This window comes from Onychostruthus taczanowskii, unplaced genomic scaffold, assembly GCF_017590055.1.
Source record: "Onychostruthus taczanowskii isolate IOZ18803 unplaced genomic scaffold, ASM1759005v1 scaffold47, whole genome shotgun sequence".
NCBI lineage: Eukaryota > Metazoa > Chordata > Aves > Passeriformes > Passeridae > Onychostruthus > Onychostruthus taczanowskii.
The window spans coordinates 4139757-4158147 of NW_024502236.1; the positions used below are offsets into that span (position 1 = coordinate 4139757).

At 43.0% G+C, this 18391-nt stretch overlaps 1 protein-coding gene across 5 annotated transcripts in view; it reads left to right on the plus strand.

Moving 5' to 3' along the window:
- The first annotated feature begins 5361 nt into the window (after positions 1 to 5361).
- Positions 5362 to 18391, plus strand: part of NRIP1 (nuclear receptor interacting protein 1) — a 141299-nt gene continuing 128269 nt past the window's right edge. For 3 of the 5 annotated variants that reach the window (XM_041414767.1, XM_041414763.1, XM_041414770.1), the window contains exon 1: positions 5362 to 5491. The gene's annotated coding sequence lies outside the window, so the exon portion shown is untranslated. Of the gene's footprint in view, positions 5492 to 7775; positions 8050 to 18391 lie in introns of those variants that run through there. The other 2 variants (XM_041414764.1, XM_041414766.1) reach the window with 2 other exon arrangements.

The window sequence follows — 18391 nt, forward strand, 5'->3', positions numbered from 1 at the left end:
CATGTTTCCACAGAAGGTAAGCTAAAGAAAGCCCATGTTAGCAGCCATGTTGTAGCTAAAGACCTTTCTAAGGAGTGCCAAAATGGAAAGCATGAGGATGCAGAATGGTGCAAGGAAATGTCATGAAACCTACCAATCATTCCCTAAGGTTCTTGGCACACTGGAATGCACAAATGAAATTTGCTGATCACAATGTTAATGTTGAGGTACTGTTAATACAGAGGACTATTAGGATATCACACAGAAAGAAATAAATGACAAATGGAGCAATATAAATTGGATTAAATTCAATTATACTAACTGCAAGGTGACATGCTCAGGGACCAGTAGCAGAAATCTCTTATAAATTGGGAACTTTCAAGTGGAAACCAGCTGAGTACCCTACAGACTTTGTTACAGCTCTTCTTTCTGCATAAATACAAAGCCCTTGTAAAACACAGTCATGAAGAAGAGAGAAATGCAACCAATCCTAGATGGGACTTGGTAGCCTCCCTTGGAATTCTGGACATCTGACCATCCATGTCCAGGAAAGGTAATTTCAGATGAAACAGATATGGGCAATGATTGAGGAAAGAGAACAGTCACAAGTAAATGTGAGATCAAAAGTAAATGTAGAGCAGAAAATTTCCAGAAAAATCCAGGCAAAAATTGTACGTACCATTAAACTGGTGATCAATCAGCTTCTGAAAAGGACTGGACAATACAACTGCAGTGATGTAGGATTCAAACATTGGATACTCACAGGAAAATCCCTAAATTTAATCAGCTGAGCAAGAGAAAAAGAGGTCAAAGAGGAGAAAGAACTCACAGAGGTTGCCAAGTAGTTTCTGTATGGGTCCTCACTCTGAAAAGAAAAGGGAAATACCCATCTTTGGTTTGTGAAGGTGAACTGCTGTCAGAGGAGCATAAGAAAAAGTGCTGAAACAACTTGACAAATTAAATTGCAATAAATCACTGAGACTGGAGCCTATTCATCTCAAAGTTCTGAAGGAACCAAACAAAATAGCTGAGCTATTAAACATATGTAATTTATCATTAAAAACAGCTACTAGATCAGAGATTTGGAGGGGAGCCAGCAGTAGTCCAGATCTATAATTTAAATAGGTACCCTGGGTGAGCCTAAGAAACATTACTGACACGACTGGCTGGAGGGAGCAACCACGTCAGCAGCAAAAACAGGGCTTGCTGCAGGAGGGCCCTTTGTGTGAACCACAGCATTCAGGGACGGTGAAGTATTTATCCAGCTTAGTTTTGGGGCTGTGTTGCTTTGAAACACACCAGATCAAAGCTACACAGGAAGAAATCTCCTTTGTGGAGATGAACAAGCTCCTCGAACCACCCCATAGCCCCATATAGCTCCACACAATGCCAGGAGCTCTGTGGACACCAGCACATGTTTGCCTTGTACATCGACTTCAACAAGCATACTCACCATTAAAGGATTGTTTTGGTTAGGTTTTATTTTTTGTTGTTGTTGGTTTTTTTTGCTGGTTTTTTTTTGTTGTTGTTGTTGTTGTTGTTGGTTTTTTTTTTTGCTTTTTTCTTTTTTTGTGGTGATGTTATTTGCTTTACTGCAGTTCCTTTTATGGATCAAGATCCCATTATGCAAAATGTTACATACACAGGAAGGACAAGTGAGTGCTATCCAATTATCCAGCCAAGACATGAGAAGCCTGGGCAGGTAGAGGGGGGACTACAAGAAAACAAGAGCACAGATCAGAGGGTGAGCAGACTACCCTGTGCACCCACTGCCAGCATTCCCTGCAGCTGGACTGGAGGAGAGGATTGCAGCTGCATTCTGGGCATCAGGTCTGAGGGATTTCAGGGTGCACACCTGTACCTCACCTGTTTGGAAGCAGAGCATCCTGTAAATGAAAGATGGTAGGACTGGTCAGTGGACAGCCACAATCTTGCTAAGATCAGTGTCCATCACCTCCTTTCTGGTTCAGCATTAGTACTGTTCTGTCTATTTTCAGTTCTTTCTGATTTTCAGTTTAAACATCTTCTGAGAGATGGGCAAACAACATATAACAGATTTGAGCCTAATGACAATAGGTTTGTTTTTGAGTTCATTTTCACACGCCATTTAAGAGCAGCTTAATTAAGCACGTATTAAAAACTACTGCTTTATACATTTCTGCATGTTATAGAATGGAATATGGAATGGGTAGTACAGCTGAATTCTAATACCTTGTATATTATAAACATTTGAACATATGCATACCTAATATCATGGGCAGATTACAGCTCTTCTGCTTTTCAATTTTTAAATATTTATTCCAGGAAAAGATCTTTTTTTTTTTTTTTTTTTTTAAGGTATACACAGCCTCAGACAAATGCTATGCAAGACAGGTATATTTAAGTAATGTCAGAGAGGTATCTTAAGGGGCACATGCTTTACAACAAACTCAACCTTTAGAATTTGAATATAGGACTGGGCTTTTGGTAGACTTAGTCTGAAGGCTTATCCTGAATCTCTTTTGCAAGAGTTGTATTGAACTGAATGCAAAATAAGAACTGTCAACAAAAGGTCTGACTTTATGCTTCAAATACTGGTAATTTCAGAGCTCTTGCCCAAAATGAAATATAGAAGATGAAGTGGAGTTGACAAAAACTTCAACTGATGTAAATGCACCACACCTGTGCATTCACCATGACACTTAAATGCCTGGAAATCCAAACCAGACCATAATGTTTTAAATAATTTCATATACTGCCTGGACTAACAGCTGGGGGAACTGGGCTTGAAGTCAGAAATAGATCCTTATGGCTGCCACCAGCCCCATTTTTGGGGGGGCTTCCAGAAAGAGCCTTATCAAACATAACCTATAGAAATCCTAAAACAATGGAGCAAAGGACAAGTTTTCCTCCAATATCAATTTCATTACCTTTGTAATGCAACATTTCACACTGCCATCACCAAAAAAATATTAGGAAAAAATAAAGCCTAGGAATTACAACTGCATTTTGGGAGATGGGAGATTACATAAGCATCTTTCTAGCTCTAACAGGATTGCATAGTTAATTTGAAATATATTGTTTTGTATATTAAGGGAAAAAAAAGTAAAAATAAGGAATCTTTTATTAGAGTTTGAAAGACCCCCAACAACCCACAAAGGTAAACCATCATTTTAAGTGTAAATGTAAATGAAATGTTTGCTGCTCAATGAACTTTTGCTTGAAAGAGAATTTCTCCTGACTGCAAGGTCTGCGCTGCTGATAATTCCTGATGCACAGACATGTAAGATTCATTGACCTATTTAAATGCATTTCCCTGTTAAAAGGACTGATTATCAAGGACTGACCAAACTAGTCCCGCTCTGTGTCTCAATTCGACATCTTCACTCCGGCATGATTCATTACTATATGATAAGGATGCCAGGAAGTAGCAAACACACAAAGTGGGGAGGGAATGCAAACGGGAAATATCTGACATTCAGAGAGGGTGCTTGAAGCTGACAGTGAATGCAAATGAACAGCCAGTTTGGACCATTTCCTGCTTATGCTAAAAAAAGGGTTGCTTTATCAGAAATGAGCCCGGTTTAAATCCAAGACGAGAGTAGTACATTAACACGGTTGAAGAATACACCTAAAATCCCATTTGCTTTAAAAAATATGGGGCTATTTTGGAAGCAGGTCAGGAGACAAGCCTGTTGTAATTGACTCAGTTATAATTATAGTACAGATCAGGCCCTGACTCCACTGTAATTGTATAGCATGACAGGCTCATGCATGAACGAAGAGTAGGAGTCTTGGCTAGAGCAAGAAAAATACTAATATCATGAACATAACAGTGAAAATCATAATTACAGATATGTCACCGTGGGCTGGGGATGCAGCAGGCAGGGACTGATTCCCAGTGACCTGGGAAAGACTGACTCAGCTCTGGGCTGCTCTGACCGCTGAGTGTTGCCAGGAGGGAAAATGACTGCTGGGGTGGGTATTCCCAGTGGGTCATTGCCAGGAGATGGTGATGCAGGGGCTCATCTCTTACTTTGCCACAGTGTAGTGACCCCTGAAGGTGAGCAAGTACCTGCCTGACAGAGAAAAGCCAAGGCAACAGCAACAGGATGCCTTTCTTGCTCCTGCAACTTGTGGGAGAGGCAAGTGGTTCCAGTGGATCACAGTGGGGCTGCACTGCATGTCACCATTCTCTGCCTGCTATGCTCCCCTACCTGTCTCTCACAAAAAGGTGTTCCTTCTCCTCAACTAGCCAGCACACACCTTCACGAGCCACCTCTGTGGTGCAAGAGGTGACCTGCAGCCAGGGCAGGAGACGGACAGCCAGTGGTGATGCTGTTCTCCACCTGCGTTCACAAACCACCATCCACAAAATCACTTTGGTGCCTTCAAAAGCAGCCAGGGCACCCAGAAAGAAGCAGATGTGGAGAGACATCAAGAACTGGTGTCTTCAGCATCTCACCTCCTGGATGAACTTGGCACCAAGCTCCAGCCCACAGGGAGTTAGGGAATATCTTCCCCAGTGCAGATTCTCCTGTTACACTTTTCCTTTAGGATTTGGTGATGATATCAGTGCCTTTTATAGAACGGGGTTAAGCACTTCAATGGGCTTCAGGGCGCCCCCTTCACAAGTTCAGGGGCCTTCTCAGGTTTATGGATTCACATCTGACCTTTTCTGCTTCCCAGAACAGCATCTTTTAATCAACAACCTCTAGGCTGCAGAGACCAAGTGGATGGATCCTTCCTTCCCACCCTTCAAGTGCTGTCTGGAAGATACAGTTTCTATATCCCTCCAAAAATCATTGAGAAAGGGACACAGACACAATTATTCATTTGACATTAAACAGTTACTGGAGTTGACATTTGAGCATACAACAAAAACCCAACAGATGGATATTGGCAGATGGAGGAACATGAAGAAACAATGAGACATCTTCAACCATCCTTCTCTGCTTCTGAAACATGTTATTGTTTCCCCTACCATCTCTCTTGACCCCAGCCCCATTTTCAAGTGCCTCTCCATATGCTTCCTTTCTTTACCTCCATATGTCTTAAACATGTTAAAAAAAAAAAAAAAAAAAAAAAAAAAAAAAAGTTAGAGAAAACCACAATCTCATTTGTTGTGGCCCTACTCAGTCAGTTCTGTAAAATCTGCTTTCTTTCCCCCTTGTCCATAGAAATGGCTTACAGCATTGCCAGGAAAGTCACCAGCAAGCTCATCCTCCCTTCCGTTGTAGGGCGACTGCACACCCTCCCTTCCTGAAAACCACCTGTTCTCCAGCTTTCAGAAATGCCATACGCTTCTTGTTTTCCTCCATTCCCATGTCATGACACACTTCCACATCTTCAACTACCCGTTACAAACTCAGCGATTTAACTTCTTCATTTCCACTCTGCTTTGCTCACAGCTTGCCTTTCCCTTGCCAGCTGAACTTCCTCAATATCCCTCTGCAGAAGGAAAACCACATGCCAACAAACTGAAACTCAAGCACTTTAAAGTTCCTTCTCTTCCTTGATGCTCATTAAGCTTGTAAGTATATCCTCTTTTTCTGACTTACCATTTCTTATCCAGCTTTTCCCACTGCCATTCAGTCTTAAAATTCACACAATTGTATTTTCTCTACAATCTCCAACAAACAAATATACCAGCACTTCAAAAGTTATAGATAAGCGACACATTCTCTTTTGGCTCCTGATATTTTTCCTAAGCTAATTTCTATCTTACCTTTCACTTGGATCAAATCCCATTCTTCTTCAAGTTCTTTTGCTGACCTTCCTACAAAATTAGATTTTTTTGCCTCTCGCCTTCACGGACATGCAAACCTTAATGTCTTTCTGTATCTCCTTCTAGTACACTTCATCTGCGGAAATCCTTCATTTGCCACTTTTAAAGGCTCTGTCCTATCTTTTCTGCCTCTATTCTTGGTACTGATCCACTGGCCCAATCCAACTAATTTCTGTTGGCTCTTCTTTGAAAAGAGCTATAAATCCTACCTTCCCTGCTCTTAATATTAGAAATTACTAATGAAGATTAATGGAGACATTAGCCAGATACAAGCAAACTTCACTGCTTTTTTACTTATATTTCATTGTTTATTTGAGAATTTTCATTGTATAAACTGTGATAAGACCTTTGCATTTTTTGATGTACCTCTAAGTATCTGGCACACTTTGAGACGTGTATGAATTATACTCAAAATGTCACAAAATTGAACTAATGTTTAAAGCTTTGCAAAATTAATCTCTACTAAATTCTGATCTTTGAATTCAATACTTCATTTGGAATCTGGCATGAAATATAATTACAGTGGAAGGTGAAATAAAGAAGAGTAGTATGAACAGTTTGCATACCTGCTATTCACCATCTGTTCTTTGTGATAGAATGAAACTATTTTCTTTAGAGAGGATTTTGACTTGATGGAAAAGGGAGAATTGCACTTTTTATTATACTGCAGAAATATTTTTATTTTGGTTTTAAGTACCAAATAAAACCACCTTAATATCTCTTAGTGGGCTGTGATGATATATTAGATGACTTCTAACTTCAGAAGACATAAATTAGAATGCCATTACCAGGAAATCATAGTACTGCCTAACAGGGCTGTGAGGCACAAGAATAATTCCCCCCCACCCCCACACACACACAAACACAACTTTTGGAGTTTTTTTATGCTTCATCTTGATTATGAGCTCTAAAAGGTGAAGCTGCAAGCTCTGGAAGTTATCCTAAAAATGTTTTCTATGTTTTCACATGGAATCACAGAATGGCTTTGGGTTTGAAGGGACCTTAAAGATCATCTCATTGCAACCTCCCTGCCCTGAGCAAGGACACCTTCCACTAGACTCGGAGCCCCATCCAACCTGGGATTGAACATTCCCAGGGATGGGGCACCCCCAGCTGCTCTGGACAACCTGTGCCATGGCCTCAGCACCAATTATGCACGGGAAGGGGCTCTAAGTTCTCCTCGACACCTTCTCTTCTCCAGGCTGAACAAGCCAACCTCTCTCAGCCTCTCCACAGGAGGGATGTGCCAGCCCTCTGACCAGCTTTGTGCCTCCTCAGGACTCACTCCTGCAGGTCTACGTCGTGCTGGGGACCCAGAGCTGGATGCAAGACTCCAGCTGGGGTCTGGACAGTAAAGGTCTGAATTATTAGGGAAAAAGTGACATTACAAGATTGCAATAATTTCATGAACACTGGTGAAACTGAGAGTGAAAACATGGGCACTGGCATTTTAGTGGACTGACACCCGGATTGGGTCATGGTGAGAAACGTGCTTTACCCCACAGTGTGCATCCCTACCTTATCCCTGATTACCTTAACACAGGAGTCGGGAATGAGGGATTAATTGGCCGCGTGAAAACTGGCTGCAGGTGTCATTGCTCCTTCTTTTTTAGAATTCCCACCTGGGGAATAGCCTCTCTTTTTCCTTGTACCTCCACCACCCCCTTTCTAAGCAGCACAGCTCCCCCAGCACCAGCCCAACCGCGACGGCTCCCCCAGCCTGGGCTTCCCGGTGCTGTTTTTTAAGGACCTTTTCTTGGCTAGGCGGGGCGGGGGAAGGGTTAACTTTTCCGCCCCAGACAGTCCCCTGCTGATCCCGTAATGAGTAAGCAGAGCCGCTGCCCGTCGATAGCTCGGTGTGAACTCGGGTAACCCAGCTGAGCCCTGCGCTGGGGGGTGCCGGGCTAAATCAGCCTGACCCCCCGACCTTGCCCAGCCCCAGCCCGGGGTCCGGCAGCCCTGGGCGTGTGACTGCTACGTGCTGCTCGCCCGGGTACCAAAGCCTTTTATAACAACTGGGGCTGAGTCAGCTGGCGGAGGTAATATAATATACTTCGGTCAATAGCTCTGTGTTGCACAACATACGATGTGGCAGTTCCTTTCTAACTTGGGGAGCCACCCAGTCTTTTTAGGATTTCCAGGAAGAGCTGTGGCATCTGACCTTCAAGTGTTATTAAAAGAAATCAAAGATTGTATAACAGTCTGTCAGAGCTTTGCATTTCTTAGTGGAGTTATGTTTCGGCGAATGCCTCCACATTTCTGAGCTTCACAGGTTCTTTATCCCTTTACTTGTTTATCCTCTGGTAAGCATTTATTAATAGAGAGACTTATTCCTTTACTGTACTTGTTTATCTTTCAGGGGGTTTGTTTTGCTTTTCAATTTAGAAGCAGAAGGGTCTCCCACGCATTTCACATTTCTATCTGCGGGTGAAGTCACTGCATGGCTGTGATAGCAATCTTCCAGCTGTCTGTTTTCACCGTGGAATCCCTCCCTTTGGCTGATTTTCTGCATTATCACCATAGTTTTTGACTAAGACTATTAATCCACCTGTCCCTCTGTGAAAGCAGCTAGATTGGTTTGTGTAAAAGGGGAGTAAGATGGTATGAACTGTAAGTCTGCTATTAATCCTGTTAATAAGGGATTAAAGTGAAGCCTTGTGAGTAGGAAGGGCTGATTTGATTGTTTGGGACTATAACTTAGCCCTGCCTTATGAAAGCAGTGTTAGCTGTGCATCGCATTTTGTCATTTGCATATTTGGTCTCTGAGGAAATCAAGGTTAAATATAGCAAGGAGATTCTGCTGGCTTAAACTGGTAGCACAACTGTGCTCCTTCAGCCTAGCAGTGCCTCGGATAGCACAAGAAGGAACCCTGCCTGCTCTTGCCTGGCAGTGACTGCATCCTATAAGGCGACTTATATTGTCAGCTTATGCTTTGCCTCTGACCTTTACGTGCACTTTGCTTATGTACCAGATAGGATGCATGCCTTATTTTAGAAGGAAAGAAGCAACAGAGGAATGGACTAAAATAAATATCTTGCCTCTGCTATTTTCAGTAAAAGGCTTACAAAACCAACAGCAGGAGAAAGCTGAAGAGCACCATATATTCCCTGGGCAAGGCAATAGTATGAAGCAACATCAATCTCATTAAAAAAAAAAAAAAAGGATACTGTCTCTGTCTTAGAGTTTAGCATTCTGCTTCCTCCTCAGCCTTAGGAGAAGGTCTATAAATTATTAATACTAACATCAGTGTGAGACAACAGATGGTAAAGATTACTTGGAAAAAGTCTTCACATTAACATATTACGGCCCTCGTTTCACAGCATGCTGGGACTGTTTCCTGATGCTGCCAGCCAGCCTAGCCCTGGGAAGAACCTCCCAGTGGAGGGGAATCCTTGGGCAGCAGCAGAAAGGTCCTGCCCTGGCTCAGCTGCAGAAAGAGCCACCCAGCTGCCCCTGCAGAGAGGGCCGGGTGTGTGTCACGGCACCCTCGGACACCACACTGGCCCCATGAGGCTCCTGGCATCTGCTGCCAGGGGCTGGGCCAAGAAACAATGAGCTCAGGAGGAAAACTTTCAGGTAGCTGAAAAATTTATTCCTTGCTGATCTGCTTTCGGGTGGCATCGGCTGTGTTGTGTGCTCTGAAAAATAAGAAATACTCATTTACAAACTTTGAACTTTTCTTGAGCTGGCGTGATATGAGATCCAAAGTGACATAAAGGTGCATTATGCAAAAACCTGGCATGTAATTTAAGTATTTTATTGTTCCCTGCAATGGGTTACTACTGCTTCTTCGTGCTTTACAAATGTATTAAAACTAGTATCAAGCAAGTAAATAAGAACTCTGCTCACACTACTTTTGAGGATAACTCAGTGCCAGAATCTCTGAGACAGAAGGAATCTCTTCAGCCTTTTAAGGGACTTGTACAGGAGACCTTTTCTCATGGCCCATTACTTCTGCAAATGCATATGCCATGTGAGTGTTTCACTGTGACTTAATCATGGATTAAAAACATAATTCTCATGTTCCTACATCCTCTTTGGAGTCATGCAATATTTTCCATAAAGCCTGAATAATGAAAACACAAGCAAGCGCTGCCATTCTCAGGGTGCTGGGCCCAAGTGTGGTTCTGTGAGTTGAGCAGGAACCAGCTCTTCATTTATCAGCTTGCTGGAGTCTTCTGCTCCCAAGAGATATCTGGGTAATGTGTGAGTGAGGGCACGGAGTGATTGCTGGAAAATGTCTTCAACAGTGTTGCTGCTGTCCTATTTTCATAATGAGTAAGTACCAAAGCCTTGGTTAGCAGCCTTTGATTCCCACCTCACCACTTTCATAACCTAGTAATATCTGTTTTACTGAACAGATACCATTATCTCCTCCATGGCTGTGTTGTGTTGCCCTGCAGAGCCCCTCGCTGCCTTGGCTCTAGCTAGCCTTCTTTAAGGGAAGATGTCTGTGTTTGCACAGCTGCCAGTCCAAAACCCTTGCAGGGAAGCTGTTGCTTAGATCCCTGTGGCACAGTGGCCATGCATCCATCCTGGCTTCACGTTCAGATTTACAGGATGCCTTGGAAAGTTGGGTGCTCTGCAGGGGTTTGCTGTTGATGTGTGATTCTGCAATTTGTCACAATCCTGAGATGCCACCCTGCAATCAGTCAGCCCTTGAAATATATTCATTTGTGAATGAGGTGGTGGAGCAACTGTTTGAAGATGCCTTATGTGCCAGTTGTAAAATGTTGATTTCTGACTTTGATTACTAATTTTTTAGATCATTTAACAATACAGTCAACAGGTTCTTGGAGCTAAGGACAGGTTAATCAAGTCTACTTAATATGATTTCAGAAATAATTTTTCCCCTCTAAAATTCCACTTACTAATATAATGCCTAATTTTGATTTATAAAAGAATTCCCCAGAGACAAAGTCTTAGGGCCATTGAAGGTGCAGGCAACATTTGGGTTAAGGTCAACAGGGAAAGCATTCAGGGAACAGTATTAGTGGCACAGAAAAGGGTTCAGATATTAGCATCTGGTATTTCGAGATCACCTCTACCTAAAAACAGCCACACTGGCACAGATTTGCATTTGCCTGTGGATGACTAACAAGTGTTTACAGGCTCTGGATTACAACGGTGACAATCTGTTATGTCACAAATAATCTTGTTTCCAAGTGCTGCTTGTGGGTAATTTGTAATCTGCTTTCTGTGACCGAATACACCCCTAATAACTTGTTTTTGTTGGCTGATTTTACAGGGACTTGGGAGTCAAGGTCTCATTTGTCAGCTGGGCACAACCCAGGGGAGGGCACAGAGCTGGTCCCCAGCCCCTCCTTGGCCCCACTCAGTGCTCATTTTGGGTCCTGGGGGAGAGCTCTTTCTATGGTTTCAAGCACAATTTGTAAGTCAGAGGGATTTTAGGTTATTTTTTTGCCTCCTGGATGAATTTCCAGATTCTTCACCCCATTGCTGGTATCAGAAGGGAGATAGCACAGGGCTCCAGAGGCAGAGGTGGCAACTCTTTGCTCCCACTAGAGTAATTCCCAGGGAAGGTTGCTAAGGCTCCCAAAGGTCAAAGGAGAAAAGCAACAAGACGTGTTAAAAACAAAAGGGTGATAAGATACGTGTGAAAGCAAGTTTATGTGACTGTACAAGCTATCCTGCACTTGTACTGCCTGCTTGCTGAGCTGGCAAGCTCAAATTCAGAGCTGTGGAACATGCTTAGTCTGTGTCCATCCATCCATCCTCCCTCAGGTCCCATCCAGACCTTGAATGGGAAGAGGTTCCTCCATCTCTAAATTATTATATGCTCTCCTAGTGGAGTGGTCTTTTGAATTGATGTGAATCAGCTGGCTAAGAGGAAATCAAATGATGAAGAAACAGGAAAGCCTTTATGGGTCAGTCAACAAAGTATGAGGTCTAGAAAGATGATAGGAAGATTTGGCATCATGTGGATATGTACAGAGGAATGAAAGCTGTTGCTAGATTATTGTAAGTATGGAATCATCACTGTTTAAAAGAGCCAGTGCCATCTCTGTTCAAATTAGCAGTACAGGTGTAGCTCTGCATGTTACCCTGAGCAGACAAAACAAGCCCTCAAATTCTGATGCACACTATGTTTTGTGTGAAGGTCAGCTTGTGACTATGCAAAACAAAAATGCAATTAAAGATAACTTTGAAAGCATTGAAACAAACCTGAGTGAAGCTATTGGTATGTCTGAAGGAGTGTGTGGGGGAAACAGACACAGAGGAAAAAAAGTGTGTTAATTAAGATTCCTGGGAAGGGAGGGAAACAGCTTGCTGCTCTGCAGAGAGACGAAATGCTGAAGGGAGGAGCAGACCTTACAAGGTAATGAGAGTGCTAAATGGCAAAGTTTGGGCTGGGAGAGGGGCAGAGCTTCAAAGGAAGAATGTGCACAACTGGGATTGTAAGTTGCCTTTACATCTGTCCTTAGCAAACTCCAAGATGAAAGCATCTGCACTCAAAGGACCTGCTCCTCTGTTGCCTTTCACCTTCTGAGCTTATTTGTATCTATGCAAAGGGTATGTAAATTGCCAGGGCTCCAGTTCAGTGGCTTCTTGTTTGGCTGTGTGGGGTGAACCAGCTAAATGCTGGGCTCTGAATGCAGGGGGACTTTGCTGTCCCACCGTGTGCTGCTGATGGTGCCCTGCGTGTGCTCTCTGGTGAGGGGGGCTTCGTGTGGTGTACCCATAACAGCACAACTCCAAACACGTGTGAGGCGGGATACTGGAGCACTGCCAGGTTTTTGGTGTGGCGTGCTGGCTCCTGTGCCTAGGCCCGTGGTGCAGGGACTGTGGCTCTGTCCTTGTGCCTGCCATGCTGCTTGTGCTGTGGTAGCAGAGGAGCTGCTGTGCATGAGCTCTCCACCACCAGCCGTGGTAGCAGCCTTCCTGCAATGGAAGAGGCTGGGGACGTGCAGGAGCTGGGCAGGGGTGGGAGATGGGAAGGGTGGGTTGGGGGTTGCCCAGACCTGAGGGCAGGGAGGGAGAAGAAAAAAATGCCCCTCCATACCAAAGAGAGTGCCATCAATGTAGTTACCAGGAGAGCATGGAAATGGCATGGGGAAAACACTGAAGGAGCAGGAACTGACAGAGGGCTCTATGGCAGAATGCATACTGCACTTCTTTTGTCTCATTTTTCTTGTGGGAGTGTTAGTCATGAGCCAGTAGAAAGGCTTGGGAATGCCTGTATTTAGCGTGCTGCAGGATTCACTGCAGTTGAACCCCAATTATTCCAATGGTATTAAGGGGTCCTGTGTGGGTTTTGCAAAATTCATTTACTTCTACTTTAAGGGCCCTTTGCACAGACTGAACAAATGATAACACAACTTAAGTGGAAAAAAAAAATGAAAGGAGGAAAGATTGATCTCAAAAAGAAATGAGCTTCACATTTGTGGTCCATTATAGCCAAAGGCACAACCACCTAATCTGACTCCTAAGGTTAGCCCTAAATATCAGTGTAGGCAAGTCCCTGGCCAGTTGCCAGTGTCTCAGGGCAGATAACATCAGCACAAGTCGAGAAGAGGTCTCCAGTCTAGCCTGCGTTTTAATATACTATTAAAATAAAATGAGGCAGCAATTAGTTTCTCCTCTGCTATTCCACAGCATAACTTCTTTGGTCAATTAGTATGAATAAATAAATATAGGTCTTGAATTATTAATCTGCAAATAGAAGAAGCAACTGCATTTATTATTTCACTGTTCCTTCTCCTTGCTCCTTTGCTTTGCTTGGAGTTTTGACTCAGTTGGTATTATAGGACTGCTATTGTCTATTCTTACCTTTTTCCAAACTTAATTTTTCCAGAGGATAATTTTCGTACTCAAATAACACTTAATCTAGGCTCAAGACATATACAGGTTGGATTATCAGAGGGTATTCATTCACAGAGTTACAGGGAGATCAGTGGTTTAAAAAAAGAAAAAAAAAATCAGATCATTTAAGTGCCTCACTATGGGCTTACTAGCTTTAGGTTCCCACTTACTAAAGCCTTCACAGAATCACGGAATTGGACCTTGAAGTTCATCTAGTTCCAATCCCCCTACCATGGGGGTTTGGCCTTAATCTTTTCTGCATAGCTCTGGGGGAGTAAACAATGTCTGATTATCCCACCAGTTAATCCCTTTTCCTAGTAAGAGAGGCAGAAAGAGGGGTTGATTGGGGTTAGGATATCTTCTGCTTGTGTCCAAAGACCTGTAGCTACTTTGGGCAGGGAATGCCAGTCTGACAGATTTGCTTAGGAGACTGGAGTGTCACAGACTGTAGAAACCACCCTGGACCTTTGGCACCTCAGGTTTCACCTGCTGTGTTTTTCCCAAATTTTATAAGGATGTGTGATGAACAGAGATCACTCTCTTTGTCTGCTGCATGGGGAAAAGGTCAGTCCCTCCAAAAAAAGGAAACCCTCATTTTAATTTTAGACTTTGGTCATTTTCAGGAAACCTTCAAGAAGGCACTTCTGATTTGTTTGTTCACATATGGTGGTGTTTCCCTCTTTGGCCACAGGTGCTGATTCTTACAGAAATGAGTCACTACAGTTCTGTACTCAATAGTGTCTGGATGTCAGCTCATGGAAATGGCCAAAGAAAATATTAAGTATTAGTAACATGTTTAGTTTTTGTTGATGTAATGTCAATGCTTATAAAAAGAGGAAGAAATGTAACATAAGTCAATAAGCTGGAAGGAGGCTGAAAACTCCCAGGGTATTTGTCTCCCTCATGAGAGCACCTGCCTTCTGACCTGTGGTTTTGATTTTGGACCAAATTCACACTCTTCAGTTTTCTGTGCTGATGACAAACCTGAGCTGCTTCTGAATATACTTTAAATGTGTTATTGTTTTCCCCTTTGAAGTTGCTTGAGGCACGGTGTACACTGAAGGCATTCTTCTTAGCGTGGCTCACTGCAGTGCATTTTGCAACGTTAATTTCAATGACATTTGTTTTCTATTTTAGTCTGAGTATTGTTTCGCCTTTTTCTGGCCTGCTTTTATATTCTGACTTCCTGTATTGGCTGGTGTAAGACCTTTGAAGAGCATAGTTTGGCTTTGTTAATAAAACTTTTCCGTAGTGTACAGCTTTCAGGTAGAAATCATAACTGGGTCATGGCAGCAGCCAGGGGAGGATGTGACATAGAGTCTTGTGGTTATGTTTTACAGGTGCTGCTGTCTGATCTGCTCCACTCTGCAGCATTTTCCCCTGTGCTTAGCTGCCATGGTGATGGGTGACTTGGACATGCCATAAATAGACAAACTAGCAGGGCTTTCATTGAGGCTGAGCATGAGGACAGTCCTCTGGCTTTTGTGTGTGGAAACTGCCCCTGGAGGCTCCTGCCTACAGAGCCAATGTGGCAAACACCTCCTGCAAGTGTACGAGAGCTTGTACTGGGAGGGCTGGAGGCAAGGAACAGTATACTGGATTCTGGTCAGCCTGAAGCTGAGGGGTTTACCTCCTCAGCCCAGTTCCAGCAACATTTTGCAAAACTGGCACATCTCCACAAGGATTCAGCTCAGTAGGGAAGTGCCATTGATGGTGTCTCTGTATCCATTCAAAGTGGAGACAGCGTCATTGAACTGGTGGTGTTTGTGGTCTCAGAGCTGAGGTGGGCACAACCACCCAGCCCCTCTTTCTGAGCACGCCCCAGGAGTTTCTGAAATTCTCCTCATGTGTGAAATATGTGCCAAACTCTGGGGCAGACAAGTCCCTCTCCAAGAAGCCAGGGAAGGATGCTCCCTGTGTTCCTGCAGGTCATGAAATTACAGAGGGCTTGCAGCTTGCAGCTGCTGCTGAAGATTGTGCCCTTTTGTGAGACAATACATGAGGTGCAGAACAGGTCTGTGAAGAGAAAATTAAACCAGAGCTAAAGCAAGGCAAGGACTGAAAGAATAAATATTGAAATTGGAGCCTGAGACTCAACTGTTATGTCTGCAGGGCTGGGGTAGTCCACAGCATCATCCCTCACAACATTCCTCCTCTTTCTTGGGCAGAAGGGCTCCTTCCCTGCCCATGTGCAGAAGGAAACCAGTGGGTGCAGCTGGTGCTCCTGAGCCAAAGCCAGCCTGGAGGGCTGGCAGCAGCATGGCCAGGGCACCCTGCAGGGACCACCTGCACCACAGGGCTGTGAGAGGAGCTCATCCTGTGCAAGACCATCCCATGCAGGCTGGTCCCTAACCTGGGAGAGACCACACAAGACAAGGAAAAAGAGCTGAAAATAGTTCAAAAGATAGGGGGAAGCAAGAAGAGAAGCTTTTAAGAAAGGCTATTTTAATGTGTGGAGGTAATGCAGAATTAGTTCAGCAAGGGGGAAAAGAAGCACAGATGTAAAGAGTAAAGCAAGGAATATGGAAGAAAGAGGAAAAACTAGGGTAGGAGGACTAAAAGCATTAATAAGGGTGGTTGGAATTTTTAATCTATTACATGGGCTGTAAATATGTTTTTTCAATAAAGTTAGCAATTATTTTTTAATGTGTTATATGAGCTTTAAAATATAATTTATTCTTCTCTTTCACATATAAATCTAATTTTTAAAAGTAATTCCTAAAGTAGTCGATATTAAATTTTCGGATCCAATTGAGTTGGATTTGAGTGCTACATATATGTCAAAATATTTTAAATTATAGCTTTTGCAGTTGTATTGACCCTTTACAAAGCATAAACCTTTCAGGAATGTGTCAGGTGTCAGAGAAAGGAAAAGAAACCATTCAGAAGTTCAAGTGCTTGAAAAATAATAATTCTTAGATGATGTCTTCAAAATGGAGGTGAAAATAGAGACTGTGTGTTTGTATGTTCTTATATTTAAGAGACATGTACACATGAAGTGTAGATATATTGCAATTAAAGATGTTTTAACTAGTGAGACAATGACATATCAACCAAACCTCTCCCTGAAAAGAAGACAAAATAAGGGGAGCAGAAAGAAGTATCACCATTATTCATATGCAGTACTTTGTTGTGTTGGGGAGAGGGCATTGGATAGAGCTCAGTGACTAATTTGTTGCCTATTAGTCCTTCATTAGTTTTGCTTCCACTTCAATTTGATTTATGTGCTACATAGAAGGATTTGCTAAACAATTTCTGCAAACAAGTTGGAGGAATATAATATTCAAAACTAAAGCTACAAGTTAAATTACACAGATTAGTTACAGGCTCTGGTTTTGATCCCTAACTGGATTAATAGAAATTGGATTTTGGTTCAAGTACACAAAGCCAAGACTGGGTTTGAGTTTTAAAAACAAACAAACAATCCCCAAACTCCAACTTGATTCCTTCTCCTGACAGCTCCTGTTGCTGCAGGAGACCTGTCTGTGTTCGTGGGGAGGGCACACACAAGCATGGAGGTGCTCCCAGAGCAGCTGTGTTTTGGAGCACCAAGTGGCTCTGTGTGCACACTCTGTGCCCTGATTTGGGAAGTCACTTCCACTTCCTTGCTTTCTGATATGCTGGTCCTTGCAGCAGGATTGAATTACATCCTTTTGCTCTCTGACATGGCACCTACATACCTGATGGGTTTGTTGCTAGGACTTCTTGTTTCTTTCTAAATATGTCCAAATAGTAACAAGCCTTGCAACCAAAGAATTCGGGTTTTCTAGGGTTCAACTGATTTAGCCTCATGTCCTTCAAATACTTTAAGTTGTTGCACAATCTCATTTGAGTTCATGAAGTTGACTCATACTCCTAACTGCTGTATCTGTGTGGCCAGGCCATAAGTCCTGTTCTCACCATACTGAATGAGATGACTCTGGTAGGTACAACCTCTTCAAAATATGTTTTTCACAAGGTCTTTTTTTTTCCCTTGATAAAAACCCACATGTAATATTGTTGAATGGTAAAACTGTCATTGCATTTTGCAATGAAAATGTTTCCCTTGTATGGTAGATCTGCATTCAAAGTGTGCTAAACTAAATGTAAATCCAAGTCATCTGACTTTTCTTGTATCAGTTCTGTTGTAACAGGTCCCCGATAGCTTCTGCCGTTTGGAGAATTTCTTTAATTTTTATTTTATTTTATTTTAAATGGCCAGTATCTAAATGTTTTTTCTCCCCTAAAATTCAGTGAGAAATCTCCTTTAAGTGGTTGAGTATCCAGGTCATTTTTCTGTGACCTATTTTTCTGCTGGTGTTGAGTCAAAACATAGATCTGAAGTGAAAATGAGAATAGCTTGTCAAGATCCACAAGAGCATGCAAAGGCCTGGCAGTGGGTAAATGTGAGTCAGAAAGAGAGGTTCTCATGAACATATATGATTTTTCTTTTCCGTTGTTTGTGACAGAAAGGTGCTGCATGACGAGGTATTTTTGAGAGAGACGTGAACCCTGCACCCTCTCTCAAGGCTTTCAGCAGAAGATGGGAGATCCTTTTAGCAAAGAGGAGACAGACTTTAAATGAGCAGTGGGTCAATTCTGTAAGCTTTGTGCTTTGTCTCCGTGTCCAGGGAGTCACCTGGGGCACTCTTGCTGAGCCAGGAGGGAACAGGCACTTCCAGTTGGGTTAGTTCTTGTCTGCTGTGGACTCAGCAGAGGAGGTAATGCACAGAGATGTGGCACATCATGGGCAGCTGTGAGCAGCCCAGTAAATCCCCAAGGCAAAGGGAAGAACTAGCTATTGCCCATTCTCCTGTGGGCATGGTGAAGTTCTTTCAGAA